This window comes from Heptranchias perlo, unplaced genomic scaffold, assembly GCF_035084215.1.
Source record: "Heptranchias perlo isolate sHepPer1 unplaced genomic scaffold, sHepPer1.hap1 HAP1_SCAFFOLD_556, whole genome shotgun sequence".
Classification (NCBI taxonomy): Eukaryota; Metazoa; Chordata; class Chondrichthyes; order Hexanchiformes; family Hexanchidae; genus Heptranchias; species Heptranchias perlo.
Genome location: NW_027139577.1, coordinates 40,057 through 62,524, shown reverse-complemented (window position 1 = coordinate 62,524; position 22,468 = coordinate 40,057). Strand labels below are relative to the sequence as shown.

General features: G+C 57.0%; 1 protein-coding gene across 1 annotated transcript in view; it reads right to left on the bottom strand.

Annotated features, from left to right (window-relative positions):
- Positions 1-9,702, bottom strand: part of LOC137315677 (zinc fingers and homeoboxes protein 1-like) — a 32,752-nt gene extending 23,050 nt beyond the window's left edge. Inside the window, exon 1 of the mRNA XM_067980186.1 lies at positions 9,085-9,702. The gene's annotated coding sequence lies outside the window, so the exon portion shown is untranslated. The remainder of the gene's footprint in view (positions 1-9,084) is intronic.
- Between the last annotated feature and the right edge of the window lie 12,766 nt (positions 9,703-22,468).

Sequence of the window (22,468 nt, the reverse complement as noted above, 5' to 3'; positions counted from 1 at the left end):
GTACAGCACGGGTTAGATACAGAGTAAAACTCCCTCTACACTGCCCCATGAAACACTCCCAGGGCAGGTACAGGGTTAGATACAGAGTAAAGCTCCCTCTGCACCGTCCCATCAAACACTCCCAGGGCAGGTACAGCACGGGTTAGATACAGAGTAAAACTCCCTCTACACTGCCCCCTGAAACACTCCCAGGGCAGCTGCAGCACTGGTTAGATACAGAGTGAAGCTCCCTCTAGGGTATACATAGGTAGAAAGAGGGATGAGGTCCTGCAGACAGAGTTTAATGAGTTAGGAAAGAGATTAACAAGCAGGACCTCAAGGGTAGTAATCTTCGGATTACTCCCAGTGCCACGCACTAGCGAGTATAGAAATAGGAGGGTAGAGCAGATGAATGCGTGGCTGGAGAGACGGTGCTAGGAGGGAGGGCTTTAGATTCCTGGGGCATTGGGACCGGTTCTGGGGGAGGTGGGACCTGTACAAACCGGACGGGTTGAACCTCAACAGGGCCGGGACCAATATCCCCGCGGGGAGGTTTGCTAGTGCTGTGGGGGAAGGGTTTAAACTAACTTGGCGGGGGGCGTGAGAACCTGAGAGCAGATTCAGAAGGGAGAGTAAGTGGAAGGCAGAAAAGTAGTGAGTGAAAGTGGAAGGCAGTGGAAACAAAGGCCAGCAGCAAATAAGGTCAAAATAGGAAAAAAGGCAAAATTAAAGGCACATTATCGGAATGCACACAGCATTCGCAACACGGTCGATGAATTGACGGCACAATTAGAAGCAAATGGGTCTGTTCCAGTTGCCATTACGGAGACGTGGCTGCAGGGTGACCAAGGCTGGGAACTGAATGTTCAGGGATATTCGACATTTGGGAAGGACAGGCAAAATGGAAAAGGAGGTGGGGGAGCACTGTTAATAAAGGATGAGATCAGTGCAATAGTGAGAAAGGATCTCGGCTCAGAAGATCAAGATGTAGAATCAGTTTGGGTGGAACTAAGAAACAGCAAGGGGCAGAAAACGTTGGTGGGAGTTGTTTATAGGCCACCAAACAGTCGTGGTAATGTAGGGCACGGTATAAAGCAGGAAATTAGAAGTGCATGTAACAAGGGCAATACAGTAATCATGGAGGACTTTAATCTACATATAGATTGGGCAAAGCAAATTAGCATTAATACTGTGGAGGACGAATTCCTGGAATGTATACGAGATGGTTTTCTAAATCAGTATGTTGAGGAACCAACTGGAGAACAGGCTATTTTAGATTTAGTATTGTGCAATGAGAAAGGGTTAATTAATAATCTTGTTGTAAAGGAGCCCTTAGGGAAGAGTGACCATAATATGATAGAATTCTTCATTAAGTTTGAAAGTGATGTAGTTCAATCCGAAACTCGTGTCTTAAATCTAAACAAGAGGAAATCATGAAGGCATGAGGTGCAAGTTGGCTGTGGTTGATTGGGGAACTGCATTAAAAGGTATGACAGTACACAGGCAATGGCTAGCGTTTAAAGAATTAATACATAATTTGAAACAAATATATTTTCCTTTAAGGCACAAAAACCCAACAGGAAAAGTGGTCTGACCGTGGCTAACAAGAGAAATTAAAGATAGTATTAAATCAATCATATAAAGTTGCCAGAAAAAGCCTGAGGATTGGGAGCATTTTAGAATTCAGCAAAGGAGGACCAAGAAATTGAGAAAGAAAGGGGAAAATAGAATGTGAGAGCAAACTAGCAAGGAACATAAAAACGGACTGTAAAAGCTTCTATAGGTCTGTAAAAGGGAAAAGATTGGCGAAGGCAAACATGGGTCCCTTACAGACAGAGACGGGAGAATTTATAATGGGGAATAAGGAAATGGCCGAGAAATTAAACAAATACTTTGTGTCTGCCTTCACGGAAGAAGGCACAAAAAACCTCCCAGAAATACCAGAGAACCAAGAGTTTGGCGAGAAGGAGGAACTGAAGGAAATTAGTATTAGTTAAAAAAAAATAGTACTAGAGGAATTAATGGGACTGAAAGTCGATAAATCCCAAGGACCTGATGATCAACACACCAGGGTTTTGAAAGAGGTGGCGACAGAGATGCATTGGTTGTCATCTTCCAAAATTCTATAGATTCTGGAACGGTTCCTGCAGATTGGAGGGTGGCAAATGTAACCCCACTATTTAAGAAAGGAGGGAGAGAGAAAACAGGGAATTACAGACCTGTTAGCCTGACATCAGTAGTAGGGAAAATGCTAGAATCTATTATAAAGGATGTGATAACAGGACACTTAGAAAATAATAGTAGGATTTGGCAGAGTTGACATGGATTTATGAAAGGGAAATCATGTTTGACAAACTTATTGGTGTTCTTTGAGGATGTAACTAGTAGAATCAATAAGGGAGAACCAGTGGATGTGGTGTATTTGGATTTTCAGAAGGCTTTCGATAAGGTCCCACACAGGAGGTTGGTGAACTAAGTTAGAGCACATGGAATTGGGGGTAATATACTGGCATGGATTGAGAATTGGTTAACAGACAGAAAACAGAGAGTAGGAATAAACGGGTCTTTTTCAGGTTGGCAGACTGTGACTAGTGGGGTACCGCAGGGATCAGTGCTTGGGCCCCAGCTATTCACAATCTATATCAATGATTTGGATGAGGGGACCAAATGCAATATTTCCAAGTTTGCTGATGACACAAAACTAGGTGGGAATGTGAGTTGTGAGGAGGATGCAAAGAGGCTTCAAGGGGATATAGACAGGCTAAGTGAGTGGGCAAGAACATGGCAGATGGAATATAATGTGGAATAATGTGAAGTTATCCACTTTGGGAGGAAAAACAGAAACGCAGAGTATTTTTTAAATGGTGAGAGATTGGGAAATGTTGATGTTCAAAGGGACCTGGGTGTCCTTGCACGTGAGTCACTGAAAGCTAACATGCAGGTGCAGCAAGCAATTAGGAAGGCAAATGGTATGTTGGCCTTTATTACAAGAGGATTTGAGTACAGGAGTAAAGATGTCTCACTGCAATTATATAGGGCCTTGGTGAGACCACACCTGGAGTATTGTGTACAATTTTGGTCTCCTTACCTAAGAAAGGATATACTTGCCATAGAGGGAGTTCAGCGAAGGTTCACCAGACTGATTCCTGGGATGGCGGGATTGTCCTATGAGGAGAGATTGGGTCGACTAGGCCTGTGTTCACTAGAGTTTAGAAGAATGAGAGGTGATCTCACTGAAACATACAAAATTCTTACAAGGCTAGACAGGGTAGATGCAGGGAGCGTGTTTCCCCGGGCTGGAGAGTCTAGAACTAGGGGGCATAGTCTCAGGATAAGGGGTCGGCCATTTAGGACTGAGATGAGGAGGAATTTCTTCACTCAGAGGGTGGCGAATCTTTGGAATTCTCTACCCCAGAGGGCTGTGGAGGCTCAGTCATTGAGGACATTCAAAACAGAGATCGATAGGTTTCTAGATATTAAAGGCATCAAGGGATATGGGGATGGTGCAGGAAAATGGCATTGAGGTAGAAGATCAGCCATGATCTTATTGAATGGTGGAGCAGGCTCGAGGGGCCGAATGGCCTACTCCTGCTCCTATTTCTTATGTTCTTATGTTGTACACAGTCCTCATCAAACTCTCCCAGGACATGTACAGCACGGGTTAGATACAGAGTAAAGCTCCCTCTACACTGTCCCGTCAAACAATCCCAGGGCAGGTACAGGGTTAGATACAGAGTAAAGCTCCCTCTACACTGTCCCGTCAAACACTCCCAGGACAGGTACAGCACGGGTTAGATACAGAGTAAAGCTCCCTCTGCACTGTCCCATCAAACACTCCCAGGGCAGGTACAGCACGGGTTAAATGCAGAGTAAAGCTCCCTCTACACTGTCCCATCAAACACTCCCAGGGCAGGTACGGCATGGATTAAATACAGAGTAAAGCTCCCTCCACACTGTCCCGTCAAACACTCCCAGGGCAGGTACGGCACGGATTAAATACAGAGTAAAGCTCCCTCTACACTGTCCCATCAAACACTCCCGGGGCAGGTACAGCACGGGTTAGATACAGAGTAAAGCTCCCTCTACACTGTCCCATCAAACACTCCCGGGGCAGGTACAGCACGGGTTAGATACAGAGTAAAGCTCCCTCTACACTGTCCCATCAAACACTCCCAGGGCAGGTACAGCACGGGTTAGATACAGAGTAAAGCTCCCTCGACACTGTCCCATCAAACATTCCCAGGGCAGGTACAGCACGGGTTAGATACAGAGTAAAGCTCCCTCCACACTGTCCCATCAAACACTCCCAGGGCAGGTACAGGGTTAGATACAGAGTAAAGCTCCCTCTACACTGTCCCATCAAACACTCCCAGGGCAGGTACAGGGTTAGATACAGAGTAAAGCTCCCTCTACACTGTCCCATCAAACACTCCCAGGGCAGGTACAGCACGGGTTAGATACAGAGTGAAGCTCCCTCTGCACTGTCCCATCAAAAACCCTTTACATTTTCAAGACTGAGATCGATAGATTTTTGTTGGGTAAGGGGGGGGATCAAGTGATATTCATCGAAGACTGGTATGTGGAGTTAAGGAACAGGTCAGCCAGAATCTAATTGAATGGCGGAACAGGCTCAAGGGGCTGAACGGTCTACTCGTTTCTTTCTCCACTGCCACCTGTGCTGGCCTGTTCCTCCCACACACAGTTCCTTCTAGCCGTGGCTCAGTGGGTAGCACTCTCGTCTCTGAAAAGAGCCCCAGTGGAGGCTGAAACCCTCATTGCATTTTAAAAGTACTTGGATGTGCACCTTAAGTGCTGTAACGTACAAGGCTACGGACCAAGAGCTGGAAAGTGGGATTAGGCTGGATGACTCTCTATCGGCCGGCACAGTCCCGACGGGCCGAACGGCCTCCTTCTGTGCGCTAAATTTCCCTGATTCAGCCTTCCCTGATAAGTCCTTTCACTTCTGGTGTCGTCCCTTTTTTTTTGGCACCTTCTCCGGTGCTTCTGTATCTTTACAATCCGGAGACCAGGGACTTGAGCCCCATAATCCAGGGTCGACGCTCCCGGCGCCTGTACCGAGGGAGCGCCGCGCTGTCGGGAGGTGCCGTCGTTAATCCGAGGGGCCCCGCCGTCCGCCCCTCTCAAGTGGACGTAAAAGATCCCACAGGAACCAGCTCGTAGCAGAGCGGCGGCCGATATTCCTCTCTCAGCCAACGTGACTCAGACAGATGATCTGGGTCATTTATCACGCCGCTGTTTGTGGGATCTTGCTGTGCGCGGATCGGCTGTTGCGTTTCCCTACGTTACAACAGAGACTACACTTAAAATAAAAGGACTTCATTGCCTGTAAAGTGCTTTGGGACGTCCTGAGGTGGTGTGTAAATGGGAGTTATTTTATTCTTGTACCCTGCTCACCAATGTGGGGAGGGGGCCTTTTGAGGCTTCAATCTGCAGAGGAAATAAATTGCGGTCAAAAAAAAATGTAACGCTTTCCCCTTTAAGGCACTGCCCCTTTAACCAGAGTCTGAACTCTATTATTGCTGAGAGGGGGCGCTACTATTAATTCGCAGGGGTGTTCCAGGGACTGCACCAAGCGTCGAGGGTGGGAAATTAAAAAAAAAGATCCTTTGCCCATTTCTGAACACTTCCCAAAAAAAAATCCTTCGAGGGGCAGAACATAAATTTTAAAAAATTGATTTTGCAAAAGTAAGGCAAAATGCAAGCTTTAAAAATTTTCCTCCTTCGAGATTAAAATGCAAAGGAGAGAGAAAGAAATGGGAATTTAAATAAAAGATGCATTGCCCAGGGACAGAGATAAAGGAAACCCTTCTCTCCCAGAGAGGTCGCCTTCCCTGTGCAAGGAGCCATACCAACTCTGCCAATCCTGCTCCTACTCCCCTCCCCTCCAGGCGGGATGGAAGGGGCCTGTGCTAACTCAAAATTAATACCAAAAAAAAATATCAAATGGGAAAGAGGAGGAGGAAACAAAACATGTGGGTCAATTTCATAGCGGAAATTGTCGATCCCTCGACTCCTGGGAATCCCGGGGCAATAGAGAGCAGAAATGAGAGAGAGAGGAGAGCAGAGCAGGAATGAAAGAGAGAGCAGGAATGAAAGAGAGAAGAGAGCAGGAATGAGAGAGGAGAGAGCAGGAATGAGGGAGGAGAGAGAGCCGGAATGAAAGAGAGAGAGAGCAGGAATGAGGGAGGAGAGAGAGCAGGGATGAAAGAGAGAAGAGAGCAGGAATGAGAAAGGAGAGAGCAGGAATGAGAAAGGAGAGCAGGAATGAGGGAGGAGAGAGAGCAGGAATGAAAGAGAGAGAGCAGGAATGAAAGAGAGAAGAGAGCAGGAATGAAAGAGAGAGAGCAGGAATGAAAGAGAGAGAGCAGGAATGAGAAAGGAGAGAGAGCAGGAATGAAAGAGAGAGAGAGCAGGAATGAAAGAGAGAGAGAGAGAGCAGGAATGAAAGAGTGAGAGAGAGAGAGCAGGAATGAAAGAGTGAGAGAGAGAGAGCAGGAATGAAAGAGAGAGAGAGAGCAGGAATGAAAGAGAGAGAGAGCAGGAATGAAAGAGAGAGAGAGAGAGAGCAGGAATGAGGGAGGAGAGAGAGCAGGAATGAGGGAGGAGAGAGAGCAGGAATGAGGGAGGAGAGAGAGCAGGAATGAAAGAGTGAGAGAGAGCAGGAATGAAAGAGTGAGAGAGAGCAGGAATGAAAGAGTGAGAGAGAGCAGGAATGAAAGAGTGAGAGAGAGCAGGAATGAAAGAGAGAGAGAGAGCAGGAATGAGAGAGAGAGCAGGAATGAAAGAGAGAGAAGGAATGAAATAAAGAGAGAGAGCAGGAATGAAAGAGAGAGAGAGAGAGAGCAGGAATGAAAGAGAGAGAGAGCAGGAATGAAAGAGAGAGAGAGAGCAGGAATGAAAGAGAGAGAGAGAGAGCAGGAATGAAAGAGAGAGAGAGAGAGCAGGAATGAAAGAGAGAGAGAGAGCAGGAATGAAAGAGAGAGAGAGAGCAGGAATGAAAGAGAGAGAAGGAATGAAAGAGAGAGAAGGGATGAAAGAAAGTGAGAGAGAGCAGGAATGAAAGAGAGAGAGAGAGAGAGCAGGAATGAAAGAGAGAGAGAGAGAGAGAGAGCAGGAATGAAAGAGAGAGAGAGAGAGCAGGAATGAAAGAGAGAGAGAGCAGGAATGAGAGAGAGAGCAGGAATGAGAGAGAGAGAGAGCAGGAATGAGAGAGAGAGAGCAGGAATGAGAGAGAGAGCAGGAATGAAAGAGAGAGAGAGCAGGAATGAAAGAGAGAGAGAGAGCAGGAATGAAAGAGAGAGAGAGAGAGCAGGAATGAAAGAGAGAGAGAGCAGGAATGAGAGAGGAGAGAGCAGGAATGAAAGAGAGAGAGAGCAGGAATGAAAGAGAGAAGGAATGAAATAAAGAGAGAGAGCAGGAATGAAAGAGAGAGAGAGAGCAGGAATGAAAGAGAGAGAGCGGGAATGAAAGAGAGTGAGCGGGAATGAAAGAGTGAGAGAGAGCAGGAATGAAAGAGAGAGAGAGAGCAGGAATGAGAGAGAGAGCAGGAATGAGAGAGAGAGCAGGAATGAAAGAGAGAGAAGGAATGAAATAAAGAGAGAGAGCAGGAATGAAAGAGAGAGAGAGAGAGAGCAGGAATGAAAGAGAGAGAGAGCAGGAATGAAAGAGAGAGAGAGAGCAGGAATGAAAGAGAGAGAGAGAGAGCAGGAATGAAAGAGAGAGAGAGAGCAGGAATGAAAGAGAGAGAGAGAGCAGGAATGAAAGAGAGAGAGAGAGCAGGAATGAAAGAGAGAGAGAGAGCAGGAATGAAAGAGAGAGAAGGAATGAAAGAGAGAGAAGGGATGAAAGAAAGTGAGAGAGAGCAGGAATGAAAGAGAGAGAGAGAGAGAGCAGGAATGAAAGAGAGAGAGAGAGAGAGCAGGAATGAAAGAGAGAGAGAGCAGGAATGAAAGAGAGAAGAGAGCAGGAATGAAAGAGAGAAGAGAGCAGGAATGAGAGAGAGAGCAGGAATGAGAGAGAGAGAGAGCAGGAATGAGAGAGAGAGAGCAGGAATGAGAGAGAGAGAGCAGGAATGAAAGAGAGAGAGAGAGCAGGAATGAAAGAGAGAGAGCGGGAATGAAAGAGAGAGAGAGCAGGAATGAAAGAAGAGAGAGAGCAGGAATGAAAGAAGAGAGAGAGCAGGAATGAAAGAGAGAGCAGGAATGAAAGAGAGAGAAGGAATGAAAGAGAGAGTAGGAATGAAAGAAAGTGAGAGAGAAGGAATGAAAGAGTGAGAGAGAGACAGGAATGAAAGAGAGAGAAGGAATGAAAGAGAGAGAGAAGGAATGAAAGAAAGTGAGAGAGAGACAGGAATGAAAGAAAGTGAGAGAGAGACAGGAATGAAAGAGAGAGAGAGAGAAGGAATGAAAGAAAGTGAGAGAGAGCAGGAATGAAAGAGTGAGAGAGAGAGCAGGAATGAAAGAGTGAGAGAGAGCAGGAATGAAAGGAGAGAGAGAGAAGGAATGAAAGAGAGAGAGAGAGAAGGAATGAAAGAGAGAGAGAGAGCAGGAATGAAAGAGTGAGAGAGAGCAGGAATGAAAGGAGAGAGAGAGAAGGAATGAAAGAGTGAGAGAGAGCAGGAATGAAAGAGAGAGAACGAATGAAAGAGAAAGAGAAGGAAAGAGGGAGAGAAGGAGGAAAGGGAGAGAAGGAAAGGAGAGAAAAGGGGGGTATTGTGATATGAGGTTGCGCACCTTTAATTGTCTCTTGGACAAGCTACAAATGTGTCTCTGAACTGAAAGCTGATTTTCGAGTCCATCTTCCTCCAGTCACACAGTATCCTCTCTCCTCCCAAGTCCTACACTGACCATCCCCCTCCTCCTCCTCCTCCCACCAACAGTCGCCATCTTCAGCGGAGATTTATTTATTATTTATTTATCTCCTTGCTCTCTCTCTCTCTCTCCTTCCTTGAAATGTGCATTTTAATTGAGAGAAGAGTTGGGAGTGGAGAATTTTTTTTTTTAAAAAAAGAACACTCTCTTCCCCCACAACCACAGCACTGCTGGATGGCAAACCGATTTCCAAAGATTAAAAACAGGACCTTACCTCTCAGTGCGAGGAATCTCAGAGCAGAATTCACACCCCAATTAAGTGTCCCCTTTTCTGCCTCTGTCCATTTGGCTGTAGATTAGGGGTCTTGCCTGTTGCAGTTTTGGTATTTTTTTGGAGCGATGCTGATGTTATTGTTACTCCTCTCGTCCGTGTGTGTGTCTCTCTCTCTCTCTCTCACACACACACTGTGTAGTTCTCTCGCTCTCTCTTTTTAAAAAACAGGGAACTGGCTAGGGCTGTGTTGATGGAAAAGTCTGACTCTCTCTCTCTCTCAGGGATCCCGGGGCGACACGCTCTCCCGCAGAGGGCAGAATTAGCATAGAGAGAGAGAGAGACACACACATTCACAGAAACAAATCTCACACACACACTAAAAGATGTGTCTCAGCGACTCTACTTGTACATTAAAACGCCTCTCGCCAGTCTTTAAAGACCCGTTACCTTAATTCCCCTTCCCACTGATTTCCCCACGTTATTAATTTATTGCATGTGTTGCAATTTACTAAAAGACATTGATCATACATTCGCGTGTACCAGCTTGGTGTTCATAAATTTCATGGCATTTTGGTCTGGAGACTTCCCAGAGAGAAGTCCCTGGTTGTTTTTTCCCCTCTCTCTCTCTCTCTCTGGGAGGGAGGGATGGTGTTGATGAGATTTGATGCTGAAGTCTTTTGACCGGCTGCCAAAACGCGAAACAAAAAGTCGAGGTGGAGTTTTTAAAGAGATTTTGGGATTCCCCCCCCCCCTTACTAAACTGGAGCTGAGGGTCAGGGTCAGTTTCGATAGTGGAATTAACACGGGGAGGGAGGGGGAAAAGGGGGAGGGAGGGAGGGGAAGATAGAGGGGGAAAGAGGGAGGGAGGGGAAGATAGAGGGGGAAAGAGGGAGGGAGGGGAAGATAGAGGGGGAAAGAGGGAGGGAGGGGAAGATAGAGGGAGGGAGGGGAAGATAGAGGGGGAAAGAGGGAGGGAGGGGAAGATAGAGGGAGGAAGGGGAAGATAGAGGGGGGAAAGAGGGAGCGAGGGGAAGATAGAGGGGGAAAGAGGGAGGGAGGGGAAGATAGAGGGGGAAAGAGGGAGCGAGGGGAAGATAGAGGGGAGAGCGAGGGGGGAAAGAGGGAGGGGAAGATAGAGGGGGGAGCGAGGGGGGAAAGAGGGAGGGGGAAGATAGAGGGGGAGCGAGGGGGGAAAGAGGGAGGGAGGGGAAGATAGAGGGGGAGAGAAGGGGGAAAGGGAGGGAGCGGAAGATAGAGGGGGGAAAGAGGGAGGGAGGGGAAGATAGAGGGGAAGAGGTGGGAGCGAGGGGGGAAAGAGGGAGGGGGAAGATAGAGGGGGAAAGAGGGAGGGGGAAGATAGAGGGGGAGCGAGGGGGAAAAGAGGGAGTGAGGGGGAAAGAGGGAGGAAGGGGAAGATAGAGGGGAGAAAAGGGGGAAAGGGAGGGGAAGATAGAGGGGAGGGAGGAGGGGAAGATAGAGGGGAGGGAGGAAGGGAAAGAGGAGGGAGGGGGAAAGAGGAAGGGAAAGAGGAGGGAGGGGGAAAGAGGAAGAGGGGGAAAGGGAGGGAGGGAGGGGGAAAGAGGGAGGGCGTGGAAGATGGAGGGGAAGAGGAAGGAGGGAAAGGGGGAGGACGGGGAGGGGGAAAGGGAGGGAGGGGGAAGATAGAGGGGGAGCGAGGGGGAAAGAGGGAGGAAGGGGAAGATAGAGGGGGGAGCGAAGGGGGAAAGGGAGGGAGGGGAAGATAGAGGGGAGAGGAGGGAGTGAGGGAGGAAAGGGAGGGGAAGATAGAGGGGAGAGAGGAAGGGAAAGAGGAGGGAGGGGGAATGAGGGAGAGAGGGAAAAGGAGGAGGATGGGAAGAGGGGGCAAGGGAGGGAGGGAGGGAGGGAAAGAGGGAGGGAGTGGAAGATAGAGGGGAGGACGGGAAGAGGAGGGAGGAAGGGGGAAGAGGAGGGAGGGAGGGAGGCGGAAAGAGGGAGGGAGAGAGGGGAAGATAGAGGGGAGCGGGGGGAAAGAGGGAGGGAGTTAGAGAGGGGAGGAGGAGAAGAGGGGGAGCGAGGGAGAAAAAGGGAGAGGGAGGAAGGGAAAGAGGGAGGGAGGGGAAGATAGAGGGGAGGGGAAAGAGGGAGGAGGGGAAGAGGGGGAGAAAAAGGGAGGGGGGAAAGAGGGAGGGGAAGATAGAGGGGAAGAGGAGGGGGAAAGAGGGAGGGAGGGAAAGGGGGAGGATGGGAAGAGGGGTAGCGAGGGGGGAAAGAGGGAGGGAGGGGAAGATAGAGGGGGAAAGAGGGAGGGAGGGGAAGATAGAGGGGAAGATAGAGGGGCTGAGGTGGGAGCGAGGGGGGAAAGAGGGAGGGGGAAGATAGAGGGGGAGCGAGGGGGGAAAGAGGGAGGGGGAAGATAGAGGGGGAGCGAGGGGGGAAAGAGGGAGTGAGGGGGAAAGAGGGAGGAAGGGGAAGATAGAGGGGAGAAAAGGGGGAAAGGGAGGGGAAGATAGAGGGGAGGGAGGAGGGGAAGATAGAGAGGAGGGAGGGGGAAAGAGGAAGGGAGTGAGGAGGGAGGGGGAAAGGGAGGGAGGGAGGGGGAAAGAGGGAGGGCGTGGAAGATGGAGGGGAAGAGGAAGGAGGGAAAGGGGGAGGAGGAAAGGGAGGGAGGGGGAAGATAGAGGGGGAGCGAGGGGGAAAGAGGGAGGAAGGGGAAGATAGCGGGGGGAGCGAAGGGGGAAAGGGAAGATAGAGGGGAGAGAGGAAGGGAAAGAGGAGGGAGGGGGAATGAGGGAGAGAGGGAAAAGGAGGAGGATGGGAAGAGGGGGCAAGGGAGGGAGGGAGGGGGAAGGAGGGAGGGAGGGAAAGAGGGAGGGAGGGAAAGAGGGAGGGAGTGGAAGATAGAGGGGAGGACGGGAAGAGGAGGGAGGAAGGGGGAAGAGGAGGGAGGGAGGGAGGCGGAAAGAGGGAGGGAGAGAGGGGAAGATAGAGGGGAGCGGGGGGAAAGAGGGAGGGAGTTAGAGAGGGGAGGAGGAGAAGAGGGGGAGCGAGGGAGAAAAAGGGAGAGGGAGGAAGGGAGAGAGGGAGGAAGGGAAAGAGGGAGGGAGGGGAAGATAGAGGGGAGGGGAAAGAGGGAGGAGGGGAAGAGGGGGAGAAAAAGGGAGGGGGGAAAGAGGGAGGGGAAGATAGAGGGGAAGAGGAGGGGGAAAGAGGGAGGGAGGGAAAGGGGGAGGATGGGAAGAGGGGTAGCGAGGGGGGAAAGAGGGAGGGAGGGGAAGATAGAGGGGATCAAGGGGGAAAGAGGGAGGGAGGGGAAGATAGAGGGGAGGAGGGGAAGAGGGGAGAGTGAGGGGGGAAAGAGGGAGGGAGGGGAAGATAGAGGGAGGAGGTGGAGTGAGGGAGAAAAGGGAGGAAGGGAAAGAGGGAGGGAGGGGAAGATAGAGGGGAGGAGGGGGAGGGAGGGAAAGGGGGCGGGGAAGAGGGGAGTGAGGGAAAGAGGAGGGAGGAAGGGAAAGAGGGAGGGGAGCGAGAGAAAGAGGGTGGGAGGAGGGGTGGAGGGGAAGAGGGAGGGATGTGAGGGGGGAATGGGAGGGAGGCAGAGGGGGAGAGAAAGAGGGTGGGAGAAGCGGAGAGAAGGAAGGAGGGGGAGGGAGGGAAAGAGGGAAGGTGGGAGGGGGAGAGAGGAGGGTAGGTGGGAGGGAGGGAGGAGGGAAGGTGGGTGGGCATCACAACTGTGTTAACAGGCGGTGGGGAGGGGTCAGAAATTCCTGGTTTTCCAATGGATGTGTGACCAGGTTGAGGACACAGGACCTGAAATTCACTTGTGGGGTTTGCAGAAAGATGTGAATCTAATCGTCTAAATGTCGAGTCCAAATTCAAAGCACCGTTCTCTCCCCCCACCGTCCCCGCCCCCCCCACATGAAGGTGCTGCTCCTCCCCGGGGCAGCAACTGCCCTCTGATACCTCACCCGAGTGGCCCCCGTTCTTCGCGTGTGAGCCCAGACAGTGAGTGTTGGCGGGATATTCGACTGCAGCGGGCATCACGCCAGAACCTGATTCTGTCCTCAGTTGATTTCCCTTCACCGTGGGGCTCAATATCGCACTGGATAACTACAATGGCCCTTGCAGCCACCGTTGGGCTGGCCCCGCGCCTCCCCCCCCCTCCCAAAAAAGGACGAGGGAGGTTGGTGGCGTTTCCAATCCGAGCTTGCAAGCAGTAAAGCATGACGGACAGCCAGCGAGTAACAAAAGACGAAAAGAGCCCACCGCAACCCGTAAGGTCATGAACACGCTCAGGGTGAAGCCACAGTGAGCCCTTTCAGCCACCTTCGGCTTGTCTGCTGGGCGTAACGCAGTGAAACGTCCCCGGGGCGTAAATCGGGCAAGATTTGACACCGAGTCACAGAAGGAGATGTCAGGACGGGCGACCAAAAGCTTGGTCAGACGAGGTAGGTTTTAAGGAGCGTCTTAAAGGAGGAGAGAGAGAGAGAGACGTGAGAGGTTTCGGGAGGGAATTCCAGAAAGGACGGTGTAGTGAGACACAGTGGGGGTTAGAAGTTACTGCGTTGGCCAGGCCCAGAAATCTCTGGACACTGCGGAGCGGCTGGTTAATCGTTAAAGGACGGGGGCGGGGGAGAGTTGTTCTTATCCATTCTGGGGAGGTGGGTGTCGCTGGCAAGGTCCTTCCGCATTTATTGCCCGTCCTGTGGTTGCCCCCACGAGACGGGGGCTTCCCTTCTTGAGCTGGCTTTGATACGACCGATTGGCGCCCTCTCGGCCGCTTCGGAGGGCAGTTAAGAGTCGAGTTCGTCGGTGCGGGGAACTGGAGTCACGTCCAGGCCCAGACCGGGGGTAAGGACGGCGGGGTTCCCTCCCTCCAAAGTGAACCGGTTGGGCTTTGACGACAATCTGGCAGTCACTTTTACTGCTAACCAGCTTTTTATTTCCAGATTTGTTGTTAAATTGAATTCCGATTCTCACACTGCCCTGGTGGGGTTTGAACTCACGGCCTCAGGGTTACTCGTCCAGCGATGCAAAGGATGAGACGGAACTTGAGTTCGTATATCCAGCGCCTTTCACCACCTCGGGACGTCCCGCAGCCCTTTACGGACAACGAGGTACTTTTTGAAGTCGAGGCGCTGTTGTAATGTGGGGGAACGCCAAGTTTGCGCACAGCAAGATCCCACAAACAGCAGCGAGATAATTGACCGGGTGTAAGTGGTTTTTTCGGGCGCTGCCAAAACACACCTCTTACTGTGACGACCGGGGTTATAAAGACAGATCAGACGCGATTTCGGGCTCGACTGTATTGTGTTTAATAAGATTAACAGTGACACTAGCAAACAGTACAACCGACGCAGTATCCATGTTCCAGTTCGAGTCGAGCTCCGTTGATGAGGGGATGAAGAGCAGCGCTCGGCTTCTGGCGGCGTTTCCGTCGAATCGAGCCGAGCCCCGCTCGGGGAGACTCGCTGTCGATCGATGCCGAGGAGCAGAGCACAGAGCCGAGCCAGAAACTATTCCCAAACGTCTCCCTATGTCCCCAAAACCCATCACCTTTTCTCCTGCCAATACTGCTCGATGTGTTGATTCAGGCGACGGACCCCCTCTGTGGCCTGGAGTGCCCTTTGAAATCTTTGTCGAAAACGCTATTTTGTTTTCCCGCTCCCAGGCCTTGCACCTGGAGAGACAATGGCTGTCTGTCGTTTCCAGATGTTGATGGCCCCCATTAGCAGGTAATGGGTTTCGATCTGCAAACCGACCTGGCTTCTCTCCTGCAAGACAATGGCCCGGCCGTCTCCTGCCTTCCACCAGTTTCGGTTGGGACAGAGTGGCTCCGAATGACCTCTCGAGGTATTGTTCCCAGTCATCATAAATGGCGATGATGTCAGTCGGCCCCGGGTTCCCTTCCACCCAGGCCTCTCGGTGTGAATTGTCCGTTTGCATATGAATGCACCTTAGGTTAGCCTGGCTCGAAACTCCTGCTACTCAATCCTATCCCCCGAGCCACTCCCACAAGCTCGCCAAACAGTAGTTCTTTCTTGGGGGTATTGGATTTAAAATATGATTCATAAAAATGGCCAGAACGCTGGTGCTACAAGTGCCTGTGTATTTGTTAGTGTGTGTGTGTGAGTGTTTGTCAGTCAGTGTGTCTGTGTGTGTGTTTGTCGGTTTGTGTGTGTGTGTTTGTCGGTTTGTGTGTGTGTGTGTTTGTCAGTGAGCGTGTGTGTTTGTCAGTGTGTTAGTGAGTGCGTGTGTTTGTCAGTGAGTGAATGTGTTTGTCAGTGTGTGAGAGTGTGTTTGTCAGTCAGTGTGTCTGTGTTTGTGTGTGTTTGTCAGTGAGTGTGTTTGTCAGTGTGTCTGTGTTTGTGTGTGTTTGTCAGTGAGTGTATCTGTGTGTTTATCAGTGAGTGTGTTTGTCAGTGTGTCTGTTTGTGTGTGTTTGTCAGTGAGTGTGTTTGTCAGTGTGTCTGTGTTTGTGTGTGTTTGTCAGTGAGTGTGTTTGTCAGTGTGTCTGTGTTTGTGTGTGTTTGTCAGTGAGTGTGTTTGTCAGTGAGTGTGTCTGAGTGTGTTTGTCAGTGTGTCTGTGTTTATGTGAGTGTGTTTGTCAGTGAGTGTGTGAGTGTGTTTGTCAGTGAATGAGGTATGCGCGTGTTTGTCAGAGTCTGTGAGCGTGTGTGTTTGTCAGTGTGTGAGTGTGTTTGTCAATGAGTGAATGCGTGTTTGTCAGTGTGTCTGTGTGTGTATGTCAGTGTGTGTGTTTGTGTGAGAGTGTTTGTAAGTGTGTCTGTGTTTGTCTGTGTGTGTTTGTCAATGAGTGTATGTGTGTGTGTTTGTCAGTGAGTGAGTGTGTGTTTGTCAGTGAGTGTGAGTGTGTGTGTTTGTCAGTGAGTGTGAGTGTGTCAGTGAGTGTGTGTTTGTCAGTGTGTGTGTGTTTGTCTGAGTGTGTTTGTCACTGTGTGTGTGTGTGTGTGTTTGTCTGAGTGTGTTTGTCACTGTGTGTGTGTGTGTGTGTGTGTGTGTGTTTGTCTGAGTGTGTTTGTCACTGTGTGTGTGTGTGTTTGTCTGAGTGTGTTTGTCACTGTGTGTGTTTGTCTGAGTGTGTTTGTCACTGTGTGTGTGTGTGTGTGTGTGTTTGTCTGAGTGTGTTTGTCACTGTGTGTGTGTGTGTGTGTGTGTGTCTGAGTGTGTTTGTCACTGTGTGTGTGTGTGTGTGTGTGTTTGTCTGAGTGTGTTTGTCACTGTGTGTGTGTGTGTGTGTGTTTGTCTGAGTGTGTTTGTCACTGTGTGTGTGTGTGTTTGTCTGAGTGTGTTTGTCACTGTGTGTGTGTGTGTGTTTGTCTGAGTGTGTTTGTCACTGTGTGTGTGTGTGTGTGTGTGTTTGTCTGAGTGTGTTTGTCACTGTGTGTGTGTGTGTGTGTGTTTGTCTGAGTGTGTTTGTCACTGTGTGTGTGTGTGTGTGTGTTTGTCTGAGTGTGTTTGTCACTGTGTGTGTGTGTGTGTGTGTGTGTGTTTGTCTGAGTGTGTTTGTCACTGTGTGTGTGTGTGTGTTTGTCTGAGTGTGTTTGTCACTGTGTGTGTGTGTGTGTGTGTGTTTGTCTGAGTGTGTTTGTCACTGTGTGTGTGTGTGTGTTTGTCTGAGTGTGTTTGTCACTGTGTGTGTGTGTGTGTTTGTCTGAGTGTGTTTGTCACTGTGTGTGTGTGTGTGTTTGTCTGAGTGTGTTTGTCACTGTGTGTGTGTGTGTGTTTGTCTGAGTGTGTTTGTCACTATGTGTGTGTGTGTGTTTGTCTGAGTGTGTTTGTCACTGTGTGTGTGTGTGTGTGTTTGTCTGAGTGTGTTTGTCACTGTGTGTGTGTGTGTGTGTGTGTGTGTGTTTGTCTGAGTGTGTTTGTCACTGTGTGTGTGTGTGTGTGTTTGTGGGGGGGTTAATTTCAGAAGACAGGAGCCGGCTCACTGCGATGCCCCCTGCAGGGGGGAGGGGGACCGTCGGGGAGAGAGGGGGAGGGGGACCGTCGGGGAGAGAGGGGGAGGGGGACCGTCGGGACGAGAGGGGGGAGGGGGACCGTCGGGGGGAGGGGGACCGTCGGGGCGAGAGGGGGAGGGGGACCGTCGGGGCGAGGGGGAGGGGGACCGTCGGGGCGAGGGGGGGAGGGGGACCGTCGGGGAGAGAGGGGGAGGGGGACCGTCGGGGCGAGAGGGGGAGGGGGACCGTCGGGGAGAGAGGGGGAGGGGGACCGTCGGGGAGAGAGGGGGAGGGGGACCGTCGGGGAGAGAGGGGGAGGGGGACCGTCAGGGCGAGGGGGACCGTCGGGGCGAGAGGGGGAGGGGGACCGTCGGGGCGAGAGGGGGAGGGGGACCGTCGGGGAGAGAGGGGGAGGGGGACCGTCGGGGAGAGAGGGGGAGGGGGACCGTCGGGGAGAGAGGGGGAGGGGGACCGTCGGGGAGAGAGGGGGAGGGGGACCGTCAGGGCGAGGGGGACCGTCGGGGCGAGAGGGGGAGGGGGACCGTCAGGGCGAGGGGGACCGTCGGGGCGAGAGGGGGAGGGGGACCGTCGGGGCGAGAGGGGGAGGGGGACCGTCGGGGAGAGAGGGGGAGGGGGACCGTCGGGGCGAGAGGGACCGTCGGGGCGAGGGGGACCGTCGGGGAGAGAGGGGGAGGGGGACCGTCGGGGCGAGTGGGACCGTCGGGGCGAAAAGGACCGTCAGGGCGAGGGGGAGGGGGACCGTCGGGGCGAGAGGGGGAGGGGGACCGTCGGGGCGAGAGGGGGAGGGGGACCGTCGGGGCGAGAGGGGGAGGGGGACCGTCGGGGCGAGTGGGACCGTCGGGGCGAAAAGGACCGTCAGGGCGAGGGGGAGGGGGACCGTCGGGGCGAGAGGGGGAGGGGGACCGTCGGGGCGAGTGGGACCGTCGGGGCGAAAAGGACCGTCAGGGCGAGGGGGAGGGGGACCGTCGGGGCGAGGGGGACTGTCGGGGCGAGAGGGGGAGGGGGACCGTCAGGGCGAGAGGGGGAGGGGGACCGTCGGGGCGAGAGGGGGAGGGGGACCGTCAGGGCGAGGGGGGGGGGACCGTCGGGGCGAGAGGGGGAGGGGGACCGTCGGGGCGAGAGGGGGAGGGGGACCGTCGGGGCGAGAGGGGGAGGGGGACCGTCGGGGCGAGGGGGGGGAGGGGGACCGTCAGGGCGAGGGGGGGGGAGGGGGACCGTCGGGGCGAGAGGGGGAGGGGGACCGTCGGGGCGAGGGGGGGGGGACCGTCGGGGCGAGAGGGGGAGGGGGACCGTCGGGGCGAGAGGGGGAGGGGGACCGTCGGGGCGAGGGGGGGAGGGGGACCGTCGGGGCGAGAGGGGGAGGGGGACCGTCGGGGCGAGGGGGGGGGGAGGGGGACCGTCGGGGCGAGAGGGGGGAGGGGGACCGTCGGGGCGAGGGGGGGGAGGGGGACCGTCAGGGCGAGGGGGGGGAGGGGGACCGTCGGGGCGAGGGGGACCGTCGGGGCGAGGGGGAGGGGGACCGTCCGGGCGAGGGGGGGGGAGGGGGACCGTCGGGGCGAGGGGGGGAGGGGGACCGTCGGGGCGAGGGGGGGAGGGGGACCGTCGGGGCGAGGGGGGGAGGGGGACCGTCGGGGAGAGAGGGGGAGGGGGACCGTCGGGGCGAGGGGGGACCGTCGGGGCGAGGGGGGGGGAGGGGGACCGTCGGGGCGAGGGGGGGAGGGGGACCGTCGGGGCGAGAGGGGGAGGGGGACCGTCGGGGCGAGAGGGGGAGGGGGACCGTCGGGGCGAGAGGGGGAGGGGGACCGTCGGGGCGAGAGGGGGGACCGACGGGGCGAGGGGGGAGGGGGACCGTCGGGGCGAGAGGGGGAGGGGGACCGTCGGGGCGAGAGGGGGGAGGGGGACCGTCGGGGCGAGGGGGGGGGGACCGTCGGGGCGAGAGGGGGAGGGGGACCGTCGGGGCGAGGGGGGAGGGGGACCGTCGGGGCGAGGGGGGAGGGGGACCGTCGGGGCGAGGGGGGAGGGGGACCGTCGGGGCGAGGGGGACCGTCGGGGCGAGGGGGGAGGGGGACCGTCGGGGCGAGAGGGGGAGGGGGACCGTCGGGGCGAGAGGGGGAGGGGGACCGTCGGGGCGAGAGGGGGAGGGGGACCGTCGGGGCGAGAGGGGGAGGGGGACCGTCGGGGCGAGAGGGGGAGGGGGACCGTCGGGGCGAGGGGGGGGGAGGGGGACCGTCGGGGCGAGGGGGGAGGGGGACCGTCGGGGCGAGGGGGACCGTCGGGGCGAGGGGGGGGGAGGGGGACCGTCGGGGCGAGGGGGACCGTCGGGGCGAGGGGGAGGGGGACCGTCCGGGCGAGGGGGGGGAGGGGGACCGTCGGGGCGAGGGGGAGGGGGACCGTCGGGGAGAGAGGGGGAGGGGGACCGTCGGGGCGAGGGGGACCGTCGGGGCGAGGGGGGGGGAGGGGGACCGTCGGGGCGAGGGGGGGAGGGGGACCGTCGGGGCGAGAGGGGGAGGGGGACCGTCGGGGCGAGAGGGGGAGGGGGACCGTCGGGGCGAGAGGGGGAGGGGGACCGTCGGGGCGAGGGGGGACCGTCGGGGCGAGAGGGGGAGGGGGACCGTCGGGGCGAGAGGGGGAGGGGGGACCGTCGGGGCGAGAGGGGGAGGGGGACCGTCGGGGCGAGAGGGGGAGGGGGACCGTCGGGGCGAGGGGGGGAGGGGGACCGTCGGGGCGAGAGGGGGAGGGGGACCGTCGGGGCGAGAGGGGGAGGGGGACCGTCGGGGCGAGGGGGGGGAGGGGGACCGTCGGGGCGAGGGGGGGGGGAGGGGGGACCGTCGGGGCGAGGGGGGAGGGGGACCGTCGGGGCGAGGGGGGGGGAGGGGGACCGTCGGGGCGAGGGGGGGAGGGGGACCGTCGGGGCGAGGGGGGAGGGGGACCGTCGGGGCGAGAGGGGGAGGGGGACCGTCGGGGCGAGAGGGGGAGGGGGGACCGTCGGGGCGAGGGGGGGGGGGACCGTCGGGGCGAGAGGGGGAGGGGGACCGTCGGGGCGAGGGGGGAGGGGGACCGTCGGGGCGAGAGGGGAGGGGGACCGTCGGGGCGAGGGGGACCGTCGGGGCGAGGGGGGAGGGGGACCGTCGGGGCGAGAGGGGGAGGGGGACCGTCGGGGCGAGAGGGGGAGGGGGACCGTCGGGGCGAGAGGGGGAGGGGGACCGTCGGGGCGAGAGGGGGAGGGGGACCGTCGGGGCGAGGGGGGGGGAGGGGGGACCGTCGGGGCGAGGGGGGAGGGGGACCGTCGGGGCGAGAGGGGGAGTGGGACCGTCGGGGCGAGGGGGGGGGAGGGGGACCGTCGGGGCGAGGGGGGGAGGGGGACCGTCGGGGCAAGGGGGGAGGGGGACCGTCGGGGCGAGGGGGGGGAGGGCGACCGTCGGGGCGAGGGGGGGGGGGACCGTCGGGGCGAGGGGGGGGGGACCGTCGGGGCGAGAGGGGGAGGGGGACCGTCGGGGCGAGGGGGGGGGGACCGGGGGGGGGAGGGGGACCGTCGGGGCGAGGGGGGGGAGGGGGACCGTCGGGGCGAGGGGGGGGGAGGGGGGACCGTCGGGGCGAGGGGGGGGGAGGGGGACCGTCGGGGCGAGGGGGGGGGAGGGGGACCGTCGGGGCGAGGGGGACCGTCGGGGCGAGGGGGACCGTCGGGGCGAGGGGGGGAGGGGGACCGTCGGGGCGAGGGGGGGAGGGGGGACCGTCGGGGCGAGGGGGGGAGGGGGACCGTCGGGGCGAGGGGGGGAGGGGGACCGTCGGGGCGAGGGGGGGAGGGGGACCGTCGGGGCGAGAGGGGGAGGGGGACCGTCGGGGGGAGGGGGACCGTCGGGGCGAGGGGGGGAGGGGGACCGTCGGGGCGAGGGGGGGAGGGGGACCGTCGGGGCGAGGGGGGAGGGGGACCGTCGGGGCGAGAGGGACCGTCGGGGCGAGGGGGGGGAGGGGGACCGTCGGGGCGAGGGGGACCGTCGGGGCGAGAGGGGGAGGGGGACCGTCGGGGCGAGGGGGGAGGGGGACCGTCGGGGCGAGGGGGGAGGGGGACCGTCGGGGCGAGGGGGGAGGGGGACCGTCGGGGCGAGGGGGGAGGGGGACCGTCGGGGCGAGGGGGGAGGGGGACCGTCGGGGCGAGGGGGGAGTGGGACCGTCGGGGCGAGGGGGGAGGGGGGACCGTCGGGGGGAGGGGGACCGTCGGGGCGAGGGGGGAGGGGGACCGTCGGGGCGAGGGGGGAGGGGGACCGTCGGGGCGAGGGGGGAGGGGGACCGTCGGGGCGAGGGGGGAGGGGGACCGTCGGGGCGAGGGGGGAGGGGGACCGTCGGGGCGAGGGGGGAGGGGGACCGTCGGGGCGAGGGGGGAGGGGGACCGTCGGGGCGAGGGGGGGAGGGGGACCGTCGGGGCGAGGGGGGGAGGGGGACCGTCGGGGCGAGGGGGGAGGGGGGACCATCGGGGCGAGGGGGGGAGGGGGACCGTCGGGGGGAGGGGGACCATCGGGGGGAGGGGGAAAAGAGTTGAAACACGGAATAAGTCACTTTGAAATCGGAGGGGAAAATGAACAAAATACAACCAGCCGGGGCTGCCAGGCCAGGAGCCTGAGGTCAGGGGTCAAAAGGCAGTAAACATGTCTTTTTAAAAAACACAATCATCATTCAGCCTCAGGAATTTTTGTTGGACCAAAATATTTATTCAGCGGGTATAAAAATCACAGAGTCACTAAATTTATACACAACTTGAGCCTACGATAGAGATAGAGAGAAATCAGCAGGGATTGTCAGGGCGGCCATTTTGATTCCCTACTCTGCGCTACATTGGAGCGAGCGGCCGCTCACGGGGAGCAGGCCGCCCGCCCCCCCGCCGCCATCGCACGGGGAGCAGGCCGCCCGCCGCCATCGCACGGGGAGCAGGCCGCTCGGTCCCCGCCGCCGTCGCACGGGGAGCAGGCCGCTCGGTCCCCGCCACCGTCGCACGGGGAGCAGGCCGCTCGGTCCCCGCCGCCATCCGGGGTGCGTCGATCCCACCATTCCCCCGGAGTGCGTGGGGTGCGTCCGTCATACCGTTCCCCCGGAGTGCGCGGGGTGCGTCCGTCACACAATTCCCCGGAGTGCAGGGCGCATCGGTTTGCACTGTTCCCCCGGAACGTGGGGTGCGTCGTTCGCATAGTTCCCCCAGAATGTGGGGTGCGTCGGTTCCCCCGGAGTGTCGGGGCGTCGGTCCTGAGGGAGCGCCGCACTGTCGGAGGGTCAGTACTGAGGGAGCGCCGCACTGTCGGAGGGTCGGTACTGAGGGAGCGCCGCACTGTCGGAGGGTCGGTACTGAGGGAGCGCCGCACTGTCGGAGGGTCGGTACTGAGGGAGCGCAGCACTGTCGGAGGGTCGGTACTGAGGGAGCGCAGCACTGT